Genomic DNA, 27,807 nt, shown 5'->3' on the forward strand with positions numbered 1-27,807 from the left:
GAGTGGACAGGCAGTACCTGTGACCCAGGGTTGAAATGTCTAATACCAGAGGGCCTGCATTGAAAGGTGAGAGTGGGAATGTTCGAGGGGGATGTGAGGGGTAAGTTTTTTTTACTCAGAGAATGGTAGATGCTTTGAATGTGCTGCCTGGTATGCTGGTAGAGGCAAGTACATCAGAGGCTTTTAAGAGACATTTACATAGGCACAGGGATGTGAGGAAGATGGGGGGGGGATATGGACATGGTGTAGGTGGGAAGCATTAGTTCTCGGGGGCTTTTGATTTGCTCTTTAGCTGGTGCGGCACAACATTGCGGGCCGAAGGGCCTGTTCCTGTGCGGTACTGTTCTGGGTATATATCGTACACAGCACATAAGCAAAAGTATTACCAGATACAAGTTAATTAAATATAATTCAAACAGTGTACCTGTGCATGAAACACTAAACAGCTTGCTGTACTAGTGAGGAGACCTCAGTGGTGGCAGGGTATTCATTAATCTCACACCCTGAGAGAGGAAGCTGTCACTCAATCTGGCAGCTCTAGTCTTTATGCTCCTGTGCCACCTTCCTGGCGGTAGTGGGTCAAAGAGGTTGTGGGATGGGTGGCAGGGATCCTCAACAGCACTTTCTGCCCTTTGTCTACAGGGCTGCCAGTAAATGTCACAGATAGGGGGGGGAGGGAGACCCTGGGGATGTTACTATCCTCTGTAGGGTGATACCTTGCAGTTTCTGTTCCACACAACTCACCACTGAAACCTCTGTAACACCTCCTGGTTAAAGCTGGGAGAATTCGCCCGCAAATACACTGAGTGACAGACCTGCTGGGGTCAAGCCGGGTACCCTCGATCCTTCGTCAGAAGGTTGCGTGTTCAAATCCTGGAGCAGCAGAGAGTGAGGGACGGCCGCAGTTGGAAATGCCTTCTTCAGCATTTCAGAGAAGGAAACAGCATTCCTGACTGTATTTAAAATAATTCCAACACACTTCGGTGCAGGGGGAGTGTACTGAGTCGACATTCAAGTCTTAATCAACGTCACTCAAGTGAGGTCCGATTGTGATTTATATTGTTCGAGGGAGCTGCTGGGGAAGATCACCATCATACCTATCCTGGTCTCAGGATGTACAACCATGACAGATTGAGGAATACTAACGATAAATACAGCAGACTGTCTGGCGACACTGCACCCCAAGCATGCCCTTGGGTGTGTTGGTTGTTAATGCAAACAACACATTTTCCACTGTATACTGAGATGTAAACGCAACGAATAAACTTGAATCTTGTAAAGTGTGTGTGACATTTGTCAGAAGTTTCTGCAAATTCTCAAGAGCTAAACAGCACGGAGACAGCTCTTCAGCCCAATTCGCCCATACCAACCTAAATGTCTGCCAAGACTAGTCAGTCCTGTTTTTCAAAAGTAAACACGAGGAAATCTGCAGATGCTGGAAATTCAAGCAACACACACACAAAATGCTGGTGGAACACAGCAGGCCAGGCAGCATCTATAGGGAGAAGCGCTGTCGACGTTTTGGGCCGAGACCCTTCGTCAGGACTAACTGAAAGGATAGCAAGAGATTTGAAAGTAAGAGGGGGATGGGAAAATGCAAAACGATAGGAGAAGACAGGAGGGGGAGGGGTGAAGCTGAGAGCCAGAAAGGTGATTGGCAGAAGGGATACAGAGCTGGAGAAGGGAAAGGATCATGGGACAGGAGGCCTAGGGAGAAAGGGGAGGGGAGCACCAGAGGGAGATAGAGAACAGGCAGAGAGGAAAAAAAACTAAATATATCAGGGATGGGGTAAGAAGGGGAGGAGGGGCATTAACAGAAGTTAGAAAAGTCAATGTTCATGCCATCAGGTTGGAGGCTACCCAGCCGGTATATAAGGTGTTGTTCCTCCAACCTGAGTGTGGCTTCATCTTGACAGTAGAGGAGGCCATGGATAGACATATCAGAATGGGAATGGGACATGGAATTAAAATGTGTGGCCACTGGGAGATCCTGCTTTCTCTGGCGGACAGAGCGTAGGTGTTCAGCGAAACGGTCTCCCAGTCTGCGTGGCCTTTAAACCCACTGAGTCTGTACCTCAAATCCAATTCTGTCTTCCAGCACTCATGTTGAACCTATGTTCCCTCCTGCATAGCACATAACCCTCCATTTTTCTTTCATCCATGTGCCTAATTAAGAGTCTCTCTGTTGTTTCAGCCTCACAGTGGGGAAAATCGAGTCGATTGTGGACGTGGTACAGAAGGCAGGACAAAATAGGGCAGTGTTGTAAATCTGGTGTGACCTGAGCAATGACTGGCAAGACCACAGCAGAAGCACTGTGCACCGACTTGGGCTACATACCCCAAGAAAGAAACTCACCGGCACGACTGCCAGGATATGCAGAAAGGGAGGTATCTGGTCTCTCTAACCAAGGAAAGGTACGATTACAATAGAGGGAGTGCAGTGAAGATTCACGAGATCGGGTGGCTCAGTAGGTAGTAAGCTGCTGCCTCTCAGCTCCACGGACCAACTCCAGGTGCCATCTGTATGTGGCTCTTGTGCACTCCCTCTGAACATGGGGAGGTGGGAGATCCTGGGAGAGTCCACGGACACAAGGATAATGGACAATGGACAGATGAGATGTTAGCACGAAGGCTGCAGAGTTTGCAGAGGTTCAAGTTCACAGAGACAAACAATGAGTAATGAAATACTGGAGTCTGACAATCATAAACATTAGATTTGCTTTGTCACATGTGCGTCGAAACACACAGCGGAAAGTGTTGTTTGTGTCAACAACTGACTCGGCCAGAAGCTGCACCGGGGGGCAGCCTGTAAGTGTCGCCACGTCACGTGCCCACAACTTACTAACCCTAACTTGTACATCTCTGAAGTGTGGGAGGAAACCGGAGCACCCGGAGCAAACCCATGCGGTCACGGGGAGTACGTGCAAACTCCGTACAGACAGCAGTGGGAATTGAACCCTAATCTTTCATCGCCTGTGCAGATTCCTAACTGCTACATTACCGTACCACCAACAGGAAGTGGGTCGAGGCAGAGGAAGGTGAGATAGCCACAGGATTGATCACGGATAACAGGTAAGATTCAACTGACCTGCATAACCCCAGTAACGTCTCAGTAATGGACCACCGTGGACAGGTCTCTGATTACAGCTGTTTTTTGCACTAGGGTTTTGCTTTACAACCTTTTTCCTTCACTGACGTGTGTCTAACTTATGTCCTGTGTGTTGTTGTTTGAGTCAATGCCTATAATGCTGCTCCCAGCAAGTTTTTCATTGCAGCTGTACCCAACAATAAACACAGCGTGAGATTGGAGCTGCAGATCCTCACGTGGGTTATTCATTTGGTGTCAGCTGCACTGAAGTTAAAAGTCTCCTTTTCCCCGAGACGGACGTCCGATACTCAACAGCATTTACACACCAATACTTCACCTTCAATCCATCAGCACTAGGGGCAAAAACTCACCGTGCATTTCTTCCATCACCGTATTCAGTAAGAGAGACTGACTTTAGCTTTTTGTCACATTGAAACATACACCCAGTGCCCACTTCATTAGATACCTCCTGTACCTAATACAGTGGCCACAGAATGTATGTTCCTGGTCTTCCGCTGCTGTAGCCCATCCACTTCGTGCTGTGTGTTCAGAAATGCTCTTCTGCACACCACTGTTGTAACGTGTGGTTATTTGAGTTACTGTTGCCTTTCCGTCCACTTGAACTGGTCTGCCAATTCTCCTCTGACCTCCCTCATTAACAAGGCACTTTCATCCACAAAACTGACGCTCACTGGCTGCTTTTTGTTCTTTGTCTGTTCTCTGTAAATTCTGGATCAGGGGTTGCCGACTTTCTTCATGCCACGGACTCCCACCATTAACCGAGGGGTGCGTGGACCCCCACCATTAACCGAGGGGGTGCGTGGACCCCCCCACCATTAACCGAGGGGTAAGTGGACCCCCCCACCATTAACCGAGGGGTAAGTGGACCCCCACCATTAACCGAGGGGTAAGTGGACCCCCACCATTAACCGAGGGGTGCGTGGACCCCCCACCATTAACCGAGGGGTGCGTGGACCCCATCATTAACCAAGGGGTACGTGGACCCCAGGTTGGGATCCCCTGCTCTAGAGACTGATGTGAATGAAAGCCCCAGGCAATCAGCAGTTTCTGAGATACTCAAACCACCCTATCTGGCACCAACAATCATTCCACTGTCAAAGTCACTTAGATCACATTTCTTCCCCATTCTGATGTTTGGTCTGAACAACTGAACCTCTTGACCATGTCTGCATGCTTTTATACATTGAGTTGCTGCCACACGATTGGCTGATTAGGTATTTGCATTAATGAGGTATACAGGTATAACTACTGAAGTGGGCACTGAGTATCCCGTGAAATGACGGGATTTGTTTCAACGACCATGGTCCCTGGACATGCTGGGGGCAGCCGGCTAGTGTCGTCACGCTCCCAACACCAACACAGAACGCCCACAACTTACTAACCCTACCCATATGTCATTTGAATATGGGAGGAATCCAGAGCACCCGGAGGAAACCCACGTGGCCACGGGGAAAAAGCACAAACTCCTTAACTAGCAGCAGAAATAGAACCCCGATCGGTGACACTCCTGAACCCGAGTGTTTAACTTCACTCAGCTCAACACTGAACTGATTCCACAACCTATGAACTCACTTTCAAAGATTGTACAACTCATGTTCACTATTATTTATTTATTTATTATTAAATCTTTTTTTTCTATTTACACAGATAGTCTTCTTTTCTATATTGGCTGCCAGTCCTTGGGTGCAGTTTTTCATTGATTCTATTGTTTTTTTGTCCTACTGTGGATAGCCAGAGGCTTTTTCCCAGAGCTGAAATGGCTAACATGAGGGGGCATAGTTTTAAGGCTCGAAGGTAGGTACGGGGGGGGGGGGGGGGGGGGGGGAGTAAGTTTTTCACAAAGAGAGTGTGGGTACGTGGAATGCAAGGCCAGCGATGATGGTGGAAGCCGATACAATAGGGTATTTTAAGAGAATCTTAGATAGGTACATGGAACTAAAAAAAAAGAGTGCTACGCAGTAGGGTAATTCTAGGTAGTTTCTAGAGTAGGTTACATGACCGGTACAACATTATGGGCTGAAGGGCCTGTAATGTGCTAAAGACTTCTATGTTCTAGGTTCCATGTGAACACCCAGAAGAAAATGAATCTCAAAGTTGTATATGGTGACATAGATGTACTTTGATAAAAAGTTTACTTTGAATTTTGTAAAGTATTGTGCTAGCCACTCTGCTAACATGCTGCAAAATAAATTATACTGTCAGAAGAGTGAAAAAATTATACCGTAACCAGATCTTGACTTTACTTGGTCACCAAAATCACCAAAGAAATCTTATTAAGCACAGCCGCTAATCAGCCAAGTCCTGACGAAGGGTCTCAGCCCAAAACGTCGACAGTGCTTCTCCTTATAGTTGCGGCCTGGCCTGCTGTGTTCCACCAGCATTTTGTGTGTGTTGTTTGAATTTCCAGCATCTGTAGATTTCCTCGTGTTTGCTAATCAGCCAAGGCTTTCTTTGCCCAACTCAATCAGAAAGTGCCTAGTAACGGCTACCTTATAGTAAGCTGATAATAGATGTCAGGAGTCTTATAAAATCAATCACAGCATCCTATAAACCAAAGACAAGATGCCAGAGGAACCCAGCAGATCAGGCAGCATCTATGGAAATGAATAAATAGTCGATGTTTCGGGTCAAGACCCTTCATCAGGGCTGGAAAGGAAGGGGGCAAGATACCAAAATAAAAAGGTGATGGGGGAGGGGAAGGAGGACTGATTAGAAGGTGATAGGTGAAGCCTGGTGATTGGGAAAGGCAAAAGGAGAGGAAGGAATCTGATGGGAGAGACTGAGTGGACCATAGGAGAAAAGGAAAGAGGTGGGAACCCAGTGGGAGGTGATAGGCAGGCCAGAGTGGGGAATAGAATAAACACTTTGTGTGTGTGTGTGTGTTGTTTTGCAGTTCCAGCATCTGCAGAATTTACTACAAATGAGACCCAGCAAAAAAGAAATAAAAATCACTACTGAAGGGACATCCTCCATCTTAAACCTTCAATAACCAATCAGTAAGCAGGTAAATGATAATGACCAGACCAGAGCTGTGGCCTTCTGACCGATGTCTTAAAGAACAAGGAGACTCGGGTCTGATCACTCATTGCAGTGCCCAAAGCAGGCAAGGGCAAACAGAATCCACTGCAAGTGACCCGGCCTGTATCGAGTTCCAGTAAATGCATTTCTGCATCTCAGAATCCACTAGGTAAGAAAAATACTCTGACGATCACGGACGCATCAGGCCCAACACCTCGACTAAAGAGGGAACTACAAGCATTCTTAAAAGACAGGAACACACACAAAATGCTGGAGAAACTCAGCAGGTCAGGCTGCTCTGTATGGAGAGGAATAAACTGCTGGTGTTTTGGGCTGAGACAACACAGATGTAACGCGGCAGGAACTCAGCAGGTCCAGCTGCTCTGAATGGGCTGGAATAAGCGGCTGATGTTTTGGGTTGAGAAACACACTCATGATACTGGAGCAACTCAGCAGGTCAGGCTGTTCTGTATGGATTGGAACAGACAGTCGTTTTGGGCCAAAACCCCTCATCAGGACTCAAGAGTCATAGAGAAGTACAGCAGAGAAACAGGTCCTTCGGCCCATCTAGTCCATACCAAACCATTTAAACTGCCTAGTCTCATCAACTTGCACCTGAGCCATAGGCCTCCATACCCTTACCATCCATGTACCTTTCTGAACTACTCTTAAACATTAAAATTGAGCTTGTAAGCACCACTTGCGCTGGCAGCTTGTTCCACAGTCTCACGACTCTCTGAGTAAAGAAGTTTCCCTTCATGTTCCCCTTAAATTTTTCACCTTTCACCCTTAACCCATGACCTCCGGCTGTAGTCCCACCCAACCTCAGTGGAAAAGGTCTCCTGAACAGTTACCCTATCTATACAATCAGGGGTGCTAAGAAGAGCTACTTTTCATTCAGGACGTCGATCGAGATTTTAAAGGCAGTTTCTCTGAATTGAAGAGCGACCAGACAGCATAATTTCTAAGGTAGGGACATGTTCGGCACAACTTTGTGGGCCAAAGGGCCTGTAATGTGCTGTAGGTTTTCTATGTTTCTATTCTCAAGGGCGAGGGTGAGCAGCCGGAAGTCTTGGTGCAAATTGGCACCAATGAGATAGAGAGACAAGGTGAGGAGGTCCTGAAGAGAGATTTTAGGGAGCCAGGTAGAAAGCTGTGAAACAGGATCTCCAGGGTAGTGATCTCTGGATTGCTACTTGTGCCACGTGCCAGTGAGGGTAAGAATAGGATGATTTGGCAGGTGAATGAGTGGCTGAGGAATTGGCACAGGGGGCAGGGGCATCGGGATCTCTTCTGGGATTGGTATGACCTGTACAAAAGGGACAGGTTACACCTAAACGCGAGGGGTCCAACATCCTTGCGGGCAGATTGGCTAGATGTGTTTAAACTAATTTGGCAGGGAGACGGGAACTGGAGCGATAGTGCAGAAGATGAGGTGGTTGGTTTACAAACAGAAGCAGTGTGTAATGAGACTCCTGGCAAGGAGAGGCTGACGACTGGCCAAAATTAGTCAACAGGATGAGTTGCAACATAAAAGGCGGACAAAATTGAAGAGTGTGAATACAGGACTGAAGGTGTTTTATTTGCATGTGCGCAGTATACGGCATAAGGTAGATGAACTTGTAGCACAGTTACAGACTGGCAATCATTGTATCATTGCTGAAAGAAGATTAAAGCTGGGAGCTTAACGACCAAGGATACACATTGTATCAAAAGGACAGGCAGGAAGGCAGCAGGGTCAACGTGGGTCTATTGATATAAAAATGAAATTAAATCATTAGAAAGAGATGATTTCCACTTACATTACTGTAAGTAATTTGCGGGTGTAGTGTTCCCCGTGTCCGTGAGTATTGTAGTGTTCCCCGTGGGTGTGAGTATTGTAGTGTTCCCCGTGTCCGTGAGTAATGTAGTGTTCCCCGTGTCCGTGAGTATTGTAGTGTTCCCCGTGTCCGTGAGTATTGTAGTGTTCCCGTGTCCGTGAGTAATGTAGTGTTCCCCGTGTCCGTGAGTATTGTGGTGTTCCCCGTGGGTGTGAGTATTGTAGTGTTCCCCGTGGGTGTGAGTAATGTAGTGTTCCCCGTGGGTGTGAGTATTGTAGTGTTCCCCGTGGGTGTGAGTAATGTAGTGTTCCCCGTGGGTGTGGAGTATTGTAGTGTTCCCCGTGGGTGTGAGTATTGTAGTGTTCCCCGTATTGTAGTGTAATTTGCAATTTGCAGAGCCACTGACGAGTTCAATTCCCGCCACTGTCTGTAAGGAGTCTGTATGTTCTTCTCGTGACTGTGCGAGTTTCCTCCGGGTGCTCCGGTTTCCTTCCATGGTCCAAAGGTGTACCATGTACCATGGAAATTGGTTATTTCCACAACCAATCTGACTGCCCACTATGGGTGGCAATGGAGCTGAACTGTATTAAGAATTTCTCTATTCCCGCACTTCTTGGATCCGCACTCCCTTTTCTTACGCCTAAACCGATTGCTAATCCTGTTATCAGGCACACCCTGGCCTGAGAGTATGGGTTCAGTTCAGAACGTATAGTGGTCTCTATGGCTTCTCTCTTTCAAGTCCTATTCTACAAAATCACCTCTTCCAGCCTTCTATACATGATCCAACATTTCGAGACTGGTACAGAAAGGGCATCAGGCACTTTAAAGATCTTTTTATAGACAACTGCTTTGCATCGTTTGAACAGTTGTCTGCAATGTTTAACTTACCCAACACTCATTTCTTCAGATATTTGCAAATTAGACATTTTATCAGCCCTTTGTTATCAAACTTCCCTGAGGCACCCAGCACAAACATCGTTGATATGTTTCTCTGCATGAATCCATTGCGCAAAGGTCTAATATCTACTATTTGTGGCAAGCTAGTGGTTTTGAGGCGGGCCCACCTGGACAAAATTAAAACTGCCTGGGAGCAAGATTTAAATTTTTTCACTGTCAGACGATGTATGGGATTCAGTTCTCAAGTTAGTTAACTCAACCTCTTTAAGTGCCCGCCACTGCCCGTTACAGTTCAAGGTCATACACAGGGCCCATGTGTCTAAAACTAAATTATCTCACATTTACCCAGATGTTAATCCCTGCTGCGACAAATGCAAATTGGGCGAGGCTTCCCTTATTCACATGTACCGGACGTGCCCCAGCTTGGAAAAGTACTGGAGAGCCGTTTTCCAAACAATATCCCAAATACTTAATTACAATCTGTTTGCTCTTTTCGGCCCCTCCCGAGAGGGGGACATGCACCTAAGTCCGGCCAAACATCGCACACTGTCTTTTGCCTCTCTTTTGGCCAGGCGCGCAGTCCTGCTCGGGTGGAGGGATGCTGCCCCGCCCACCCACGGTCAGTGGCTTAGGGACATCACGTCCAGTCTATAACTTGAGAGGATCCATTATTCAACTCTCAATTTGGACATAAAGTTCCAAAAGGTGTGGGGACCCTTCCTTGAATATTTTCAGAATTCCCAGCCAAACTTAAGGTTCATCCCTTCTTCCTTTCCCCTGCACATAACTCCCTGACTTTCAGCATTCTCCGGTAAAATTCTACGAACTCAGACGTGTAAGCATATTACAGTTATTGTGTGTTAGGAAAATACACCTTCTCTACACCAATGCAGCTCTGTGGGGATAAAGGTTCTGTTTAACCCTTTTTGCTAATGCAATGATGGCTTGGAGATGGGAATTGGGAGGAGTAGGTCGGGGCAGGGAGGCAACCAAAGCATGATTGTACTATGGGTGCATCTCCTTCATAGATGTAAATTGTACATTTGTTATGTACTGCACAAACCCTCTTTGTACTATGCTTTCTTGATTTAAAAAAATAATACAAATATTGCTGAGAAAAGAAGTAAGAGATGAGATAGGGTCAGAAGGCGCTGAATTGTTGTGGACAGAACCAGTGAACTGTGAGGATAAAAAGACCCTGATGGGAGACTGCTCCCAAACAGTCATAAGAATGTCATCTACAAGTTACAATGGGAGATAGAAAATGCATGCCAAAAGGACAAATATTACAATAGTCATGAAAAATTTCAATATGGAAGTACATTGCAAAAAATCAGGTTATCGCTAGATTCCAAGAGGGAAAATTTCTAGAATGCCTACGGGATGACTTTTTAGAGCAACTCATGGTTGAGCCCACTAGGGGATCAGCTATTCTGGATTGGGTGTTGTGCAATGAACCAGAAATAATTAGAGAGCTTAAGGTAAAGGAGTCCTTGGGGATGAGTGATCATATGATCAAAGTCCGCCTGAAATTTGAGAAGGAGAAGATAAAGTTAGTTGTATCAGTATTCCAGTGGAGTAAAGGGAATTACAGAGGCATGAGAGAGGAGTTGGCCAGAACTGATTGGGAAAGAACATAGGCAGGGATGACGGCAGAGCAGCAATGGCTGGAATTTCTGGAAGCAATTCAGAAAGCACGGGATATATACATCTCAAAGAGAAAGAAATATTCTAAAGTCAATGTGATACAACCGTGGCTGACAAGAGAAGTCAAAGCCAACATAAAACCCAAAGAGAGGGCATATAATAGAGCAAAACTTAGTCATAGAGGTCTGGAAAACCTTTAAATACCAACAGAAAGCAACTAAAAATGTCATTAAGGTGGGAAAGATAGAAAACGAAAGTAAGCTAGCCAATAATAGTAAAGAGGATACCAAAAGTGTCTTTAGATACATGAAGTGTAAAAGAGACGTGAGTGGAGATCAGATCACTGAAAAACAAAGCCAGAGAGGTAGCAATGGGAGACAAGGCAATGGCAGAAAAATTGAACAAGTATTTTGCATCAGTCTTCGCTGTGGAAGACACCAGCATTATTGTGGAAGCTCCAGGTTTCAGGGGGCATGATGTGTGTAAAGTTACCATTACTTGGGAGAAGATTCTTGGGAATCTGAAAGGTCTGAAGGTAGATATCATATGGACCAGACGGTGTACACCCCAGGTTCTTAAAGAGGTGGCCAAAGAGATTGTGGCGGCATTGGTAATGATTTTTCAAGAAACATTAGAAATTGAAAAACTGGAAAATTGCACTATCTTCAACAAGGGAGAGAGACACAAGAAAGGAAATTATAGGCTACTTAGTCAATCCTGAGCGGTTGGGAAGATGTTTGAGTCGATTGTTAAGGATGTGGTTTCAGGGTACTTGGAGATAAATGATAAAATAGGCTGTAGTCAGCATGATTTCCTCAAGGGAAAATCTTGCCGTGTCAAATCTGTTGGAAATCTTTGAAGAAATAACAAACAGGATAGACAAAGGAGAATCGGTTGATGTTGTGTACTTGGATTTTCAGAAGGCCTTTGACAAGGTGCCACATGTGAGGCTGCTTTCGAAACTATGAGTCCATGGCATTACAGGAAGGATTCTAGCATGGATAAAGCAGTAGCTGACTGGCAGGAGGCAAAGAGTGGGAATGTAGAGAGCCTTTTCTAGTTGGCTGCCGGTGACTAGTGGTGTTCCACAGGGGTCTGTGTTGGGACCTATTCCTTTTACGTTATATGATGGAATTGATGGCTTTGTTACAAAGTTTGCAGACAATATGAAGATGGGGGAGGGGCAGGTAGTTTTGGGAAAGTAGAGGCTATGGAAGGACTTAAACAGATTAGGAGAATGGGCAAAGAAATGGCAATATCGGGAAGTATATAGTCAAGCACTTTGGTAGAAGAAATAAAAGGGTTGACTATTTTCTAAATGGTATTTTTCTAAAATTCAGAAAACTTGAGACGTAAAGGGACTTGGGAGTCCTTGTGCAGGATTCCCTAAGGATTAACTTGCAGGTTGAGTCAGTGATGAGGAAGGCAAATGCAATGTTAGCATTCATTTCAAGAGGACTAGAATATAAAACAAGAATGTAATGTTGAAACTTTATAAAGCACTAGTGAGGCCTCACTTGGAGTATTGTGAGCTGGTTTGGGCCCCTTATCTTAGAAAGGATGTGCTGATACTGCAGAGGGTTCAAAGGAGGTTCACAAAAATTATTCCAGGATTACACAGCTTGTCACATGAACAATGTTTGATGGTTCTGGGTCTGTATTCACTGGAATTCAGAAGAATGAGGGGTGACCTCTTTGAAACCTATCGAATGGTGAAAGGCCTCAATAGAGTGGATGTGGAGAGGATGTTCTCTATGGTGGGAGAGTCCAAGACCAGAGGACACAGTCTCAGAATAGATGGGCCTCCTTTTAGAATGGAGGTAAGGAGGAATTTCTTTAACCAGAGGGTGGTGAATCTGTAGAATTCTTTGCCACAGGCAGTCGTTATGTATATTTAAGGAGGGAGGAGGAATTGGATCAGCCATGATGAAATGCTGGTGCAGACTAGATAGGCCAAATGACCGAATTGTGCTCTCAAATTTTATGGTCGACACCTCTCTTGACTCAATAGAAAGAGGCTGACAATCAGTTATACAACACTTAACACACTTGCAAAATGCTCTGTAAACTTGCCAGTTTACATTGGCCTAAGCCCTGATGAAGGGTTTCAGCCTGAAACACCAACTGTTCACTTCCGTTCAGAGATGCTGCTTGACCTGTTGAGTTCCTCCAGCATTTTGCGTGTGTTAATCTGCTGTAGGAACTCAGCAAGCCAAGCAGCATGGGGGAGAGTGGAGGACAGTGGGGAAGAAACTTCCAAGGTTCTGGGGTTGAAACCCTGCATAGACCTGATGCAGGGCTTTGACCTGAGACATTGACAATTCCTCACCCCCCCCCCCCCCCAACCCCCTCACAAATGCAGCTACACCCACTGAGCGCCTCCAGCAGCCTGCTGTTGCTCTGGGAATGCACGCGTATTTCAGTAATGAAAGCCGTACTAAACTGACAAATAGGAGACAAAGGGCCAAGTCACACAGAGCAGAAAGTCAATAAATAAAATAGCAAACTGCTTCTGATAGGGGTAGTGGGGTGGAGCTACTGTATGTCTCTACCGAAGGAGTGTAAGGCGTTCCTTCCCTCCACTAGCCTGCAGATCACCCTTGGTCATGGGGGTAGCACCTGCTTAGCCCCCTGATCAGGGTCACGTGAAGCCACGGAAGCAGATGGTGGACGGTCATATGAACAGCTGGTGCATGTCCTGGTCCTGGTTATGCAACCACTGACACCAGGCAGACAATCTCTGAAGAGTATTGATAATGGCTGGGGTCACCCGTCTTGTAAAGACACTGAACAATGGCAAACCACTTCTGCAGAAAACTTTGCCAAGAACAATCGTGGCCAAAGACCACGATCGCTTACGACACAGCACGTAACGATGACGAAACAGGTCCATCATTACCATATGTACCAGGACAGTGAAAAAGAAATGACAGAGTGAATCAAATTGCCCTCCTGTATGATATGGACATTTGTCCTCATAACCCTCCTCACATGGCCTTGCACCTCACAGCCTGCCTGCTCTGTAAGTGTAACATTCCATTCTGCAGTCTGTTATGTCTTTTCCCCGGTACTGTCTCAATACACTCATGCCATGAAATGATCTGTATGGATGGCATGCAAAACAAAAGTCTTTCACTGACAGACTTTTTCCCCCAGGGTGGAAATGGTTAGTACGAGCATAGTTTTAAGGTGACTGGATGCCAGAGGTATGTTTTTCATTACAGAGTGGTGGGGGCATGGAATGCCCTGCCACGGGAGGTGGCAGAGGCCGATACATTAGGGACATTTTATAGAACTCTTAGATAGCCATATGGATACTAGAAAATGGGAGGTTTATGTAGGAGGGAAGGGTGGTCTTAAGAGTAGGCTATAAGCTCGGCACAATACAGCATGGTATTGTAGTGGTTAGCACAACACTTTACAGTGCAGGTGACCCAAGTTCAATTCCCATCACCGCCTGTAAGGAGTTTGTATGTGAGCGCCTGGGTTTCCTCCCACAGTCCAAAGACGTATCGGTTGGTATGGGCTGTAGCGTTCTATGCTTTATTAATCAGTCCAGTGGGGACGCTCTGATGCTTTGCTAAAGCTATCTACCCCAGTTTCCTATTTTTTTTTAAATCTCATTAACCTTCCAAATCTCTGCCCATACATGTTTAACTTTTGATAATCTCACTCAGTGGCCACTTTGTTAGGTACACCTGCTTGCTAATGCAAATATTGAATCAGCCAGTCATGTGGCAGTAACTCAATGTATAAAAGCATGTGACACGGTCAAGCGGTTCAGATCGAACATCAGAAGGGGGAAGAAATGTGATCAAAGTGACTCTGACCATGGAAGAATTGCTGGTGCCAGATGGGGTGGTATGAGTATCTCAGAAACTGCTGATTTCCTGGGATTTTCACATATGACAGTCTCTAGAGTTTACAGAGAATGGTGTGAAAAAGAAAAAAAACATCCCATGAGGGGCAAAAACGCCTTATAAATGAGAGAAGTTAGAGGAAAACGGCCAGACTAGCTCAAGCTGACAGGAAGGTGACAATAATTCAAATAACCACGTGTTACAACAGTGGTGTGCAAGGAGCACCTCTGAACGCGCATCATGTCAAACCCTGAAGTGGATGGGCTACAGCAGCAGACGACCACACCGGTTCTACTCCTGTACCTAATAAACTGGCCACTGAACGTTCATAAACTTTTGCATTTACCTCTACAGAAAAAAATGCGAATGAAGCGAGGATTGGCTGGTTGTCCGCTGTGACAGAAAGCCTGTGCGGGAGCATTTTTAAAGTGCAAAAGCCATTGTACACGGGGCAGTTCCACTCTCTTGACCTCTGAAGTCCGAGTCCAGGGTAAGAATAGTCATCACAAACTAGGGTCCTCCTCGGTTGCAGTGGACGACCATGACATCTTCGGTACCTTGTCGTGCCCTTCGCTCTCCACAGAGCCTACTGGATCTCATCAGCTCAGTCCACCGAAGCTGACTCCGCATGCTAGGACAGACACGTCCCTATCTCACCGCCAGCTACCCTCACCTGGTTCAATGTGCCTGCCGAAGTGGTGTACCAGGGTGTAGCCACTGTCACATGCAAACGGTTCCTTGGAGCCACAGATGAAAGCTGAGTGTCCAGTGGGGACGACAGGTAATTGGGGTGTCCCAGAATGGACATGACAAGCCCCTTCACCAGAGTGAGCAATAGTTTGGAATTTCCATGGTAAACAAAGGACATTCAGGCCTCAGAGGAGGCAGATTTCCAACCAGGATGCTGGGCTCCTGTAACAGTGAGACTGGAAGACCAAGTTAATCCCAAAGAGTGAAGGTTGGAAGGAGATTTCAACCATACAGATGGAATAAACAAACAGAAACTGCTTCCACCTGCAGGATTAGCAAGGATTGTCTCTGGGTTACTACCAAGGTTCTATTCCTCAGAACCGTCCATAACCTGCTTGTTCATTATATGCCATGTCATATGACAAGGGCAATCACAGTCTTTGACCATGATTGTTCTTGGCAAATTTTTCTACAGAAGTGGTTTGCCATTGCCCTCTTCTGGGCAGTGTCTTTACAAGACGGGTGACCCCAGCCATTATCAATACACTTCAGAGATTGTCTGCCTGGTGTCAGTGGTCACATAACCAGGACTTGTGATATGCACCGGCTGCTCATACGACCGTCCACCACCTGCTCCTGTGCCCCTGATTAGGAGGCTAAGCGGGTGCTACACCTTGCCAAGGCTAGCGGAGGGAAGGAGCCCCTCCTTTGGTAGAGACGCATCGCCACCCTAGCCACCCACCATAACCTGTGCTGTCTGTACTTTGGAAATGAGAGACTGTGAGTGAGGATCACAGAAACCGAGCCAGAGCAGATGTGGGAAAATCAGGCCTCAGTGACTCCAGTGAGAGACCCAAGTCAAAGGCCCAGTGAGACTCGGCTCCTAATTATAGTGTCCACAAATAGGGTGTTTGTAACCTGGGTAACACCAACAACTAGAAGGCATGGGTTTTCACAGCAGATAAAAGATGAAACACTTCATTCGAAACTCAAGAGAGATACTTAGCACAGAGGTCAGAGTGGCTAAGAGGTTGATTCATAAACGCTCGACGGAGAAATATGTAAACACAAAACAGTCCAGCCCTGGCCCTTCAGTCCACAGTGTGCTGAACTATTTAAACCAATGACTGATTAATCTAATCCCTCTTCCCCGGCATTGATCGTGTTCCTCCCACGCCTGAAGATTAGGGGAAACTGAAGACGAAACATTCGTCTATGGGGCCAGAGGGACTCATTGGAAAAATTGTCCAGACAACCAACACTGGCACGTGAGCAAAATGGATTCCTTCTTTATAGCAGGGGACATCAACAGATCCTCTGAACCTCGGGCTGAGAACCAAGAAGTGAGGGTTTGTGTTGGTAGTTTACAACCCTGGCAATTAGGGAAATGCAGTGAGAGTCTGAATACCTGGCGGGGGGGGGGGGGGGTAACAGGATGGATGGGTGAATTGCTAGATGAGCCCAGAGGGAGTGAATTGGACGCCTGGAGGGAAATCAATAAATAGAGGGGTGTGGGATGGGGGAGGGGTGATGTGGGCAGGATTAAAGTCAGCTGGGGGTGAGTGGAGGCGTCTGAAGCCCATCTGAGATGGGAGGAAGAGGGGTAGGAGATTTAAACCCGGGGGGGGGGAGGGGGAGGGCGTGCATGGAGAAAAAGGACTGACCGAGTGAGAAAATAAAGACTGGATAACTCCCCAGGGTTGGAGAAATCTAGAAATCTGGGTGTGTCCCGGGTGGAATTAAACCCATCTTAACCAGGGGAGAGTGGGCAACCATTGCAGAGGGGAGCGAAAAGCCCAAGGGGTGGGGGTCAGCCGATCCCAAGGGCAGAGAGCAACCCCTTGCATTGAGGTAGCCACATCTTAAAGGGGTTGGAACAGCGCCAAGTGGGAGGTGTTGAACCCCCAGCAGAGGGAAGAGGCTAAGCTCAGAGAGTGACGTTACCTGAGAGGGATGGTGGGGGAGAGGACAGAATTAGAGGGGTGAGGAAGACACTGGCAGTGACTGGATGGGGTGGGGGGCTAGTATAGTAAATCTACAAGGAAAGGCAGAAAAAGGAGACCCAGAGGAGAGGATTGCTTCGGAGGACGAAGGAGGGGTTCAAAGGAGTTGAATAAACTCCAAGGAATGGGGTGGCCCCAGTGGAAGGGGGGGGGGTGAAACCCAAGGGTGGGGGAGGGGCCACAGCCCGAGGGGGAAGAGAGCAGCAAGCCGGTTCTCCTTGCACTGGGCAGGCCTCTGCCAAGAGGTTACTGTATGTGACATAGAGGCAGCCAGAGGCTCACTGGGTAATTCCTGGGGTATGCTGTTCTTTGCAGAACAGAAGAAAGGTAATTTTTATTGAAACATGCCGGAGGGAGAATGATGGGATCACATTGAACCTGGGGACACAGCCTCTCGAATTCTCTACCCAGCGGAGACAGGCATGGAGGGGTTGGGTGGGGAGAGAGGTTTGAAACAATTAGTAGTGAAGTCCTGTGAGGGCATAAAGCCCCCAGAGGTAGGGTGTTGGGGGAGGGAAACAATGGAAGGAAAGTCCCGTACTGCCCCACGGGAGCGGCAAGGAGGGAAGGGGTGTGGGGTATTAGGGAGTGGGTATGGTGGGGGGAGGTGAGGGAGGGGGCTGAGGGGGTGGTGGTGAGGAGATAGTGGAGTGGTGCTGGTGGGGGTGATGGTTAGTGGAGTGGTGGGGGTGGGGGTTAGTGGGGTGGTGTTGGGGAGAAGTGGGGTGGTGGGGGCAGTGGGTGTTAGTGGGGTGGTAGTAGGGTGATGTTGGGGGTAGTGGAGTGGTGGGGGGTGGGGGTTAGTGGGGTGGTGGGGGCAGTGGGTGTTAGTAGGGTGATGTTGGGGGGGTAGTGGGGTGGTGGTGGGTGTTAGTGGGGTGGTAGTAGGGTGATGTTGGGGGTAGTGGAGTGGTGGGGGTTAGTGGGGTGGTGGGGGCAGTGGGTGTTAGTAGGGTGGTGTTGGGGGTAGTGGAGTGGTGGGGGTGGGGGTAGTGGAGTGGTGGGGGTGGGGGTAGTGGAGTGGTGGGGGTGGGGGTTAGTGGGGGCAGTGGGTGTTAGTAGGGTGGTGTTGGGGGGTAGTGGAGTGGTGGGGGTGGGGGTAGTGGAGTGGTGGGGGTGGGGGTTAGTGGAGTGGTGGGGGTGGGGGTTAGTGGAGTGGTGGGGGTGGGGGTTAGTGGGGTGGTGGGGGCAGTGGGTGTTAGTGGGGTGGTAGTAGGGTGATGTTGGGGGTAGTGGAGTGGTGGGGGTGGGGGGTTAGTGGGGTGGTGGGGGCAGTGGGTGTTAGTAGGGTGATGTTGGGGGGGGTAGTGGGGTGGTGGTGGGTGTTAGTGGGGTGGTAGTAGGGTGATGTTGGGGGTAGTGGAGTGGTGGGGGTGGGGGTTAGTGGGGTGGTGGGGGCAGTGGGTGTTAGTAGGGTGGTGTTGGGGGTAGTGGAGTGGTGGGGGTGGGGGTTAGTGGGGTGGTGGGGGTGGGGGTTAGTAGGGTGGTGTTGGGGGTAGTGGAGTGGTGGGGGTGGGGGTTAGTGGGGTGGTGGGGGGCAGTGGGTGTTAGTGGGGTGGTAGTAGGGTGATGTTGGGGGGTAGTGGGGTGGTGGTGGGTGTTAGTGGAGAGGTGTCGGGGAGAAGTGGGGTGGTGGAGGCGGGTAGTAGGGTGGTGCTAGGGGTGTAGTCGGGTGGGAGTGGTGTGGGGGGGTAAGCTGCTGAGGGGAGGTGGCGGTGGAGAGGGAGGGTGGAGGGGGAAGGGGTTGGGCGAGGGTGGGCAGGGTGAAGATGAGAGGTTGCGGTGGGGGGAGGAGATGTGCCCGTGGGTGGGGGGGGTGGGGGAGCCGTCCCGCCGCGTGCAGCTGTATCCCCGGCCGGTGTATCGAGCGGCCGCGTTCATAAATAAACAAATGGCAGCGCGCCCACGGGCACCAGCGGACCCGCTCCCGGGGCGATCGGCAGGCCGATCAGCCAGGGGCCAGCCGCTGCCCGCCCTGCCCGCCGCCGTCACCGTCACCCCGTACCTTGCTCTGTCCATGCCGCCTTCGCTGTGACGACTCTTCTTTTCTCCCTCTCGCCTCCCTCATGTACAAACTCCACGGAGGTAGGGGGAGCAAAACACAGATCCTGGTGTCTCTTCCTCTCCCCTTTCTCGGAAGGGTGAGAGTACAAACTTCCCAAAATATGCAAATCAGCCGCAGGGGGGGGATTTTTAAAAAGGGAAAAAGCAATAAACACACAATCCGGGTGGGATTCGGCTGCGCGCCGCATCCAAACTAGGGGCGGGGCCGAGCGGGGATGGCACCGCCTACCGGATTTCCTGATTGGAGCACCGACATGGGCTTAGTCTCTCGTTGGCTGGAATTACGCCGTCAATCAGAAGCAAGTTCGAGTGCGCCGCGTTTTTTTCCACCAGCCCGGTTTTTTTCTCTCTACGTCTGGCGGGGGTAGGGGAGGCCGGACCCGGCGGCGGAGGAGGAAGAGGAGGAGGAGGAGGGAGGCGAGTGGGTCAGCCTAGGTTGCCGGGGCAGGGTAGGGCGGAACCGGAGGGGACGTGGATACAATAGGCGAAGCGAAGAGAGAACAACGTGGATCATCTACCGCCGGTGTACTCCACGCCCCGACTGATTGACCTCCATTGGATATGTAACCCCCACCTTGGACTCGGCGCTCTTTCTAGTATCATTTACACCGGCCGGCGGTGCCCTTCCTCCCTTTCAGCAACTGCTAACCCTCCCCCTCCTGATCCCCATGCGCATGCGCGCAGCTGATGGAACGTCGATACAAGGAAATGTAGCCGACCTCGTGTATCAACTGGAAAAGGAAGAGAAAGAAGAGCTGCGTAGAAGATATTATTCCATACGAACGGTGATAATTGCTGCACATCTTTATGGTCCCGCTTGGGTTTCATTCCCTTTATCACTTACTATTGATCAAATCGTGTAGTTGCGTTCTCCTGCAAAACCTTAGTCGTACTTTTAAAGTGGGAACAGGAGAGGCGTTTGAGGAAAAATTATTTACAATTTACTGGATTTTTTTATTTCAACAATAAAGGTTTATGAAATGTATTAAGACAAACACACGAAATACAAAGAGAAGGTGCAAGCTGTTTACAGATCCATCGGTTCGATATATTTTACAGTGTTAGCAGCTTTGACTGTCACGTAGCCCCTTACAAACTTCGTGTTCAAAAGGCTTTTGCACGGGGTTTAGTTCGTCGACATCTAGAGGCAGCAGGAACTTGGATTTCTCTAAAGCAGGGTTCCTAACCTTTGCTATGCCATGGACCTATAGCATTGAGCAGGGGATCCGTGGACCCCAGGTTGCAATTCCCTGCTCTACAGAAGGTCCTGGGAATCTTACGCGCTAAGGCAGCATCTACGGAGGGGAATAAACTGTCGACGTTTCAGACGGAGACCCTTCATCGGGAAACTCCTTCAAATATGATGTGGTAAAAGCAACATATAAATGCAGGTGTTTCATTGGCTACGTTCAAAAGGCTTGAACACCTGCACGCAAAATGCGGTTTAAAGAAAAGGTTCGAATAGAAATAAACAACATTTAAATGAGTCTTATGCAATATTGTCCCGAGAACTCTCAAAACCAATGGAGACAGACTTTTTTTTTTGCAACGTGGACGAATTCTGTGTGTAATAAATCTATAAACAAGAGATTTTGCAGATGCTGGAAATCCAGAGCAACAGCACACAAAATACCGGAGGAACTCAGCAAGGCAGGCAGCGTCTATGGATTGGACAGAAAGGGAAAGGGGCAGAAATCAGGATTACCTCTGTCTGGTATCCCTCATACTTACCCTTTCTTCCGTGGTCCTTCTATCAGATTACTTCCTCTTCAGGCCTCCCGGCTTCTTACTTCATTCCCCCTCCAACCCATCTTCCCCATCACCTGCCAGTTTGTCCTCCCCCCCTCCTTATTCTGGCTTCTTCCCCCTGCCTTTCCAGCATTCATGAAGGGGCTCGACCCAAAATGTTGACTGTGTATATCTTCCACAGAAGTTGCCTGACATGCTGAGATCCTCTCGCATGTTGTGTAATAGGGCGCCATTAACCACGAGGAAATCTGCAGATGCTGGAACTCGGCGGGAAACGTCGACAGCGCTTCTCCTTATAGATGCTGCCTGGCCTGCTGTGTTCCGCCAGCATTTTGTGGTAGGTTATGTTAGGAAGTCATTTGGTACCCGGTTGTGTGATATAAAGGTGTGGCCTGCTGACCCAGACACGTGTTCAAATCCCAAGATAACAGCGACTTTTCCAATCAGGGTGCTAGTACTTTCGCAAGAGACCAGAGGGAAATAACTGCATATGTAATGTATCAGCGTAAAAAAAAAAGACAAAGGGAGATATATATGTACAGGGGCTGGAGGGGAAAATGTAATCATCAAAGTAAATATAAGTAAATGTATTTTGTTTTATCATTATTTATTGAGATACAGCACAGAGTAGTCCCTTCTTGCCACCCAGCAACCCCTGATTTAACCTGAGCCTAATAATGGTGCCTGACATACCTGTTGGAATTCTTTGAAGAAATAACAAGCAGGATAGACAAAAGAGAATCGGTTGATGTTGCGTACTTGGATTTTCAGAAGGCCTTTGACAAGGTATCACGCATGAAGCAGCTTAACGAGTTATGGGCCCATGGAATTACATGAAAGATAAAGCAGCAGCAACGAGTGGAAATAAAGGGAGCCTTTTCTCTCTGGCAGATACTGACTTGTGGTGTTCCACAGGGGTCTGTGTTAGAACAGATTCTTTTCACGCTATACGTCAATGATTTGGATGATAGAATTGATGGTTTTGTTGCAAACTTTGCAGGTGGTATTAAGAGAGGTGGAGGGGTAAGTATTTTGAGGAAATAGGACTTGGATTAGGAGAATGGGTAAAGAAATGGCCGATGGAATACAGTGTCAGCAAGTGTTTGATCGGGCACTTTGGCAGAAGAAAGGTTCTGTCGCCGCCGTGGATCTGTTTATGCCAGTTGTAAATTGCTGCGTGCGGTGAGGTACAGTACCAGAGAGCGGCCCCGAGCGGTCGGCCGATCTGCCTGAGCTGTAAATTCCTCCAGCGTTTATATGCGTTACTCTGGGTTCAGCTCTGCAATTTCCCGCTCTTCCCCTCCTCCCCAAATATTGGACGTTAGCACTGAATAAATTAAAGACAACCGAATTATGCAATCAGTACAGCTGCCTCACAGTGCCGGAGATCCGGCTTCAATCCGGACCGCTGTGTGTGGAGTATGGACCATTCTCCCTCCAACTCCCGTATTTCCCACGAGACATGCAGGATTGGTCGGGAAATCGATCACTTTTCATCAATTCATTAGGGAATGCAGAAACCGGGATCCCGGCGATTAAATCAGAATCAGGTTTTCTAACACTGACATACGTCATAAAATGTGTTCTTTTGTGATAGCAGTAAGACATAAAAATACTACAAAATTACTAACGATAAATAAGTAGCGCAGAAGAGGAATAGTGAGTTAATGTTCGTGGATCGTTCGGAAATCTGATGGCCGAGGGGAATAAACTGTTCCTGAAACGTTGAGTGTAACTTCCTATATTTCCTCTCCAATGGTAGTAAGCGTTATGTATTTAATATTCCAATAATGTTTGAGTAATCTTGTATATGTTTGATTAAGCATTCCAGTTCATTTAAATAATTCATAATGCATATATTATATACATCACCACGCTACCACGTGATACGTGCGCACTTCGCTTAAAGTCAACTCGAAGTTCGACTTGCATTTCGCACCCCTTGAATTCGCTTAATGACAGAAGGGAGCGTCATGAGTGTAGGATCTGACTTGGAGAAAATAAAATGGGTGGTTGATGACATCATAACGTTTCTCGTTTAACTAGCCTCATCGGCTCTTTAAAAAAACACTGAGCCCCTCCCGTGTCTGATAGTTCGCATACCGCTGTGGCTTCAGAACAACTTTGCACTTGGTCAGTAAGACCAAAACATTGACTGGGGACTTCAGTCAGTGGAGGCGAGAGAACACTCCCCAGTCCTCGTAGAGGGATCAGAAGCGGAAAGGGCGGGCAGTTTCAAGTTCCTGAATGACGATACCTCTGAAGATCGATCCTGGGAGAAACATAATTGATGTAATTACAAGAAAGCAGCGGTTATATTGCTTTCGGAGTTTGGGGACATTTGGTATGACACCATAGACACTCGCAAATTTCTACAGATGTACCACGGAGAGAATTCTAGCCGGTTGCATCGCTGGCTGGTATGGAGGGGTCACTGCGCGGGACTCGGAGAAAGCTGCAGCAAGTTGTTAACTCTGACTGGCCCATCACGGGCACGAGCCTACCCAGGATGGAGGGCATTTTGAAAAGGCAAGGCTTCAAACAGGCGCACCACCACCCAGGACGTGCTACCAGACAGGGAGGAGGTACAGCCCCCTCCCCACACATACACACGCCGTTTTAGGAACAGCTTCTTGCCCTCTGATGCACCATGAATAACTCTCGGAGACGGGAGGTGAACGATAGGCTTTCAGTAGCAGCAAAAGGGAGCAGGGCATCTCGGAGACTGAGGGAGGAGCAGTGCCTCCAATCGCCTTTATACAGGGGTCTGTGGGAGGAGCCACAGGAGCAGTCAGCAGGGGGGCGTGTCCAGACAGGTAAATGTAGTTCACCACACCCTCCACTATCAGATTTCTGAGTGGACAATGTACCTACCCACAAACACTATCTCGCTATTTTTGCTCTATATTAATGTTTCTTATTATTGTTTATAGTATATTTTTATGTTTTGCACTGTGCTGCTGCCACTAAACACATTTCATGACGTATGTCAGTGATATTAATCCTGATTCTGTTAACAGCAAAGATCTGAAAATGCACTTGCTATATATATTCATCTAGTGGAGGGGTCCGCGACCTTTTTTTTATACATTTCAGCAAGGGGGTCTGTGCACCTCAGGTTGGGCACCCCTGACTCATTAGTCCATGGGGTACATGGTGAATTTGACGGGACAGTGTTATGAACCACCTCCTCAAACTCCTGATAAAAGCAGTGTCGGAGTTGTAGGGGAGATCCAAGATTGAGACCCCGTGCCCATGAGGGATCAGTGTTTGTTCGCCAGCAAACCAGTAACCCGGTGGACTGGACAGTATTCGAGGATTCACGTCGCCAGGCTTCCCGTCCCAACATACCATGCCCACAACTCATTAACCCGCAAGCCTGCGGGCTGTGGGAGGTGTTACGGATTCAAGCAACAATAAATATATGAGTGAGGCAGGGGTTTTTATAACAAATAGAACATTTATTAAACACTGAAAAACAAACCCCCAAAAAGTAAACAAACCACTCACGTAACTGGAAATCAGCTGCTGTGTGGCAGCTTAAACTGTTCTTAAAGCGATGTTGCAAAAACAGTTCTTCAAAGTAGTATTGCCAAAAGTTCAAAATGCTTACAGTCCATTTAAGGGAGAGACTTTTTAAGACGATTTAAATTCTCTTTCACGTTGTTTTGTTGCAATTCCCAGTCGAACTACTTTTCCCATGAAGAATTTTACGAAGATGAAATGTAACAGCTTAAAGGCACTGACCTTTCCTTTACAAAACTGTTCCCAATCCTTCCTGCTATTCACAGGGATTAACATGAGAACAGTCAACGAATTCCTTCCGAATAAGGATCAAACAAGGTCGAACCTGTTTCACCGTCGAAATCGATTCTCCTCGATCTTTTAACTCCCGAACTCCGATCTTCACTCTCCACTGATTCTCAACTAGCAGTATTGTAAAGAAACTGCTGGCAATGACCTTTTAAACTTTAGGCATTAGATAAAACTTCATCTTTCAACTAAACTGCGTCATAACATTAAATCACGCAGTGGCATGAAGTCAACATGGCAAATCCAGCCACGAACTGCCCCTCCTCACAGGGAGGGGTCCTCCTTTTATACCCTGTAAAAAAAACTGTCACATGACCTCTACTGGTGGGAAAATGACATCACTTCACCATCACAAGACCATTACCTCAAGTCCAGTATAGCTTCAACACCTGTCACGTGACAAGTACACCACTGTCACGTGTCACGGGTACGTAACAGAAGAAACCCGAGCACCCGGAAGAAACCCACAGCCATGCGAAGGAAGCAGAAACTCCTTCCAGACAGCAGCGGGAATTGAACCCCTATTTTGCAATCGCGGTTGCTGTAAAAACATTTCGATAACTGCTATAAGAGAGATGAGGAATTGGGACCCCGGGGAGTGGGAGCGCACAAACTGCGGTTTCAGTGACTTGGAAGGAAACCTAGAGATTGGAGCCGGAGCCAGTGAGTGGGAAGGGAACGTGGGAGCTGGGGCCCCGGTAAGTGAGGACGGGAATGTGGGAACCAGGTTCTCGGTGCGTGGGAAGGGAACGTGGGAATGGGCAGGAGACGTGGGAACCGGGATCTATATTTATGTTTGTGTTTTGGCTGTTGAGCAGAAACGTACACAGGCTCCCACTGATGGTTGTAGCGTAATCACTGTTTCTGAACCTGGTGGTGTGGGTCCCAAGGCTCCTGGATCTTCTACCCGATGGCAGCAGCAAGAAGAGAGTGTGTCTGAGGTGCCGGGGTCTTCGCTGACGGCTGCTACATTCTGGCAGTGCTCCTTATAAATGTGCTGAATGTCCAATTTTCATTTCTAAATCCTTTTTTGATATTATTGATTCTAAAATTTCTTCATATATATGGCAGAATAAAAATCCCAGGTTAAGTAAGAAATATTTACAGAAATCAAAAAAGGATGGCGATTTGGCAATGTCAAACTTGAGATTCTATAATCGGGCAATTAATATTCGATATTTAACGTTCTGGACACAAGATCTGGATGGAATTTATTTTCCACGATGGGTGAACCTCGAGTGTGAGTCTGTACAGTGGTTCTCATTGGCTTCTGTCTTAGGGGCTTCGCTTCCCTTTGCACTGACTAAGCTGAATAAAGAAATGACTAATCCAATAATTAAACATACAATACGAATATGCTTTCAATTTCGTAAATTTTTTGTATTGAATAAATTTATCCTATCAAGTCCTATTATGTCTATTTTTTTCCTCTTCTGATCATCCAGAATTGATCAAGCTTTTCTTTTATGGAAAACGAAGGGAATAACATGTTTTCATGACTTATTCATGAATAACTGTCTCATGTCTTTTGAACAATTGTCTAATAAATATAATTTGCCTAGAGCACATTTTTTCAGATAGTTACAAATTAGAAACTTTTTGAATAATATTTTACCTACTTTTCCAGTATCACAACAAATTGAAATTACAGAAATTTTTTTAGGTTTAAACCCCTATCAGAAGAATTTAATAGCAATTATTTATGATCTGATTATGAAAATACCTCTAGGTACATCTGATAAAATTAAGAATGAATGGGAAAGAGAACTTAAGGTATTTTTTACCTATAGAGAAATTGGACAAAATTCATATCCAAGGATGTTAGCTCGTTTTTATTGCCATATAAATCCTGACTGTGACAGATGAAAGTCTGAGGTAGCTTCCTTGACACATATATTCTGGTCTTGCCCTCTTTTAGAAAAATATTTGATATTATTTCAGCAGTTTTGCATATTGATTTACAATCTCATCCTATTACTGCAATTTTTGAATTACCAATGATGGACTCCAGTCAGTTATCCCCTTCAGCTTGCCGTTTGATTGCATTTGTTACATTAATAGCCAGAAGATCCATTTTATTTAAATGTAAAGATTCTAATCCCCCTACGACATTTCAGTGGTTTTCCCAAACTATAACATGTTTAAACTTGGGGGAAAAAAATTAGGAGTGGCACTATTGACCCTTCGGTTAAATTTGAAGAAACCCGGAGACCATTTATTCAACATTTTCGAATGATGTAAGCTGACCTTTTCCGAATCCTTCTCAATAACTTTTTGTTCGTGTATAGAGGAGTGGAGTTAATGACAAATAACAATTTTAACTGATGAAACGTGGCAGCCCCCGCTTTTGTTTTGATCATTTTATTTTAGTTTAGGGGAACATTTTTTTTCTCTTGTAAAAAAAACTTTTTTCTTTAAAACTTTTTCATGTTTAGTTACTAAGAGATTGGGAGGCTTAGATTACACGTGTTACTTGGAGTCTGTTTCTGTATACGTTAACCGTTATTAATGTAATCCCAATCTCTTTGTAACATTATCATTGTTGTTTCTCTACTCAAAACTCAATAAAAAAGATTGATAAAGAAAGAAATGTGCTGAATGTGAGGATGGCTTTCCTTGTGATGGATTGGGCTGTCCTCCGAGAGGACTACAATATCATGGTTTGGAGGCTTGTGTGACCTGGAGTCAGGGCTTTATGCTTTGGCTCTTCCTAGGGTCACCCATGCCAAACAAGGTCAAAGGGTAGAGGTCAGACTACGAGTGGTCCACTGCTCCTCCAGATTTGGGGGTTCAGCTCAGGGCTAACAAGCCTGACTAGTAAAACAAAATTGTTATGCAAACAGCAATGAGGAATCCTTATAAACCTGAGCGTGATGGTGTCCCCGAGTCTCCAGCTGGAAATGACATGACTGACAAAGGTGAAAACCGAGAGGAAACTGCTAGCATGAAGGAAGCCCGGAACACTGCCAGGGCCTTCGCCGCTGCCCTAAATGCCAGTGGCATAATGGAAGTAAGACTGGGCTGCATCCAACACTTAGCCTTTTCCACTCTTGGGCATTTCACCCACGGCTCCCACTGTGAGATTAGGTACCCAAGAGCAAACCTTAAACAAAATGAACCACAAGAGCTTGAGACCA

At 47.0% G+C, this 27,807-nt stretch overlaps 1 protein-coding gene across 6 annotated transcripts in view; it reads right to left on the minus strand.

The window, feature by feature from the left end:
• The window catches only part of LOC140736189 (PHD finger protein 20-like), a 98,926-nt gene extending 79,602 nt beyond the window's left edge, over positions 1-19,324 (minus strand). For 2 of the 6 annotated variants that reach the window (XM_073062088.1, XM_073062087.1), the window contains exon 1: positions 19,050-19,324. The gene's annotated coding sequence lies outside the window, so the exon portion shown is untranslated. The remainder of the gene's footprint in view (positions 1-19,049) is intronic. The other 4 variants (XM_073062084.1, XM_073062083.1, XM_073062085.1 and 1 more) reach the window with 2 other exon arrangements.
• Positions 19,325-27,807: the final 8,483 nt, after the last annotated feature.

Source organism: Hemitrygon akajei, chromosome 11 (assembly GCF_048418815.1).
Source record: "Hemitrygon akajei chromosome 11, sHemAka1.3, whole genome shotgun sequence".
NCBI lineage: Eukaryota > Metazoa > Chordata > Chondrichthyes > Myliobatiformes > Dasyatidae > Hemitrygon > Hemitrygon akajei.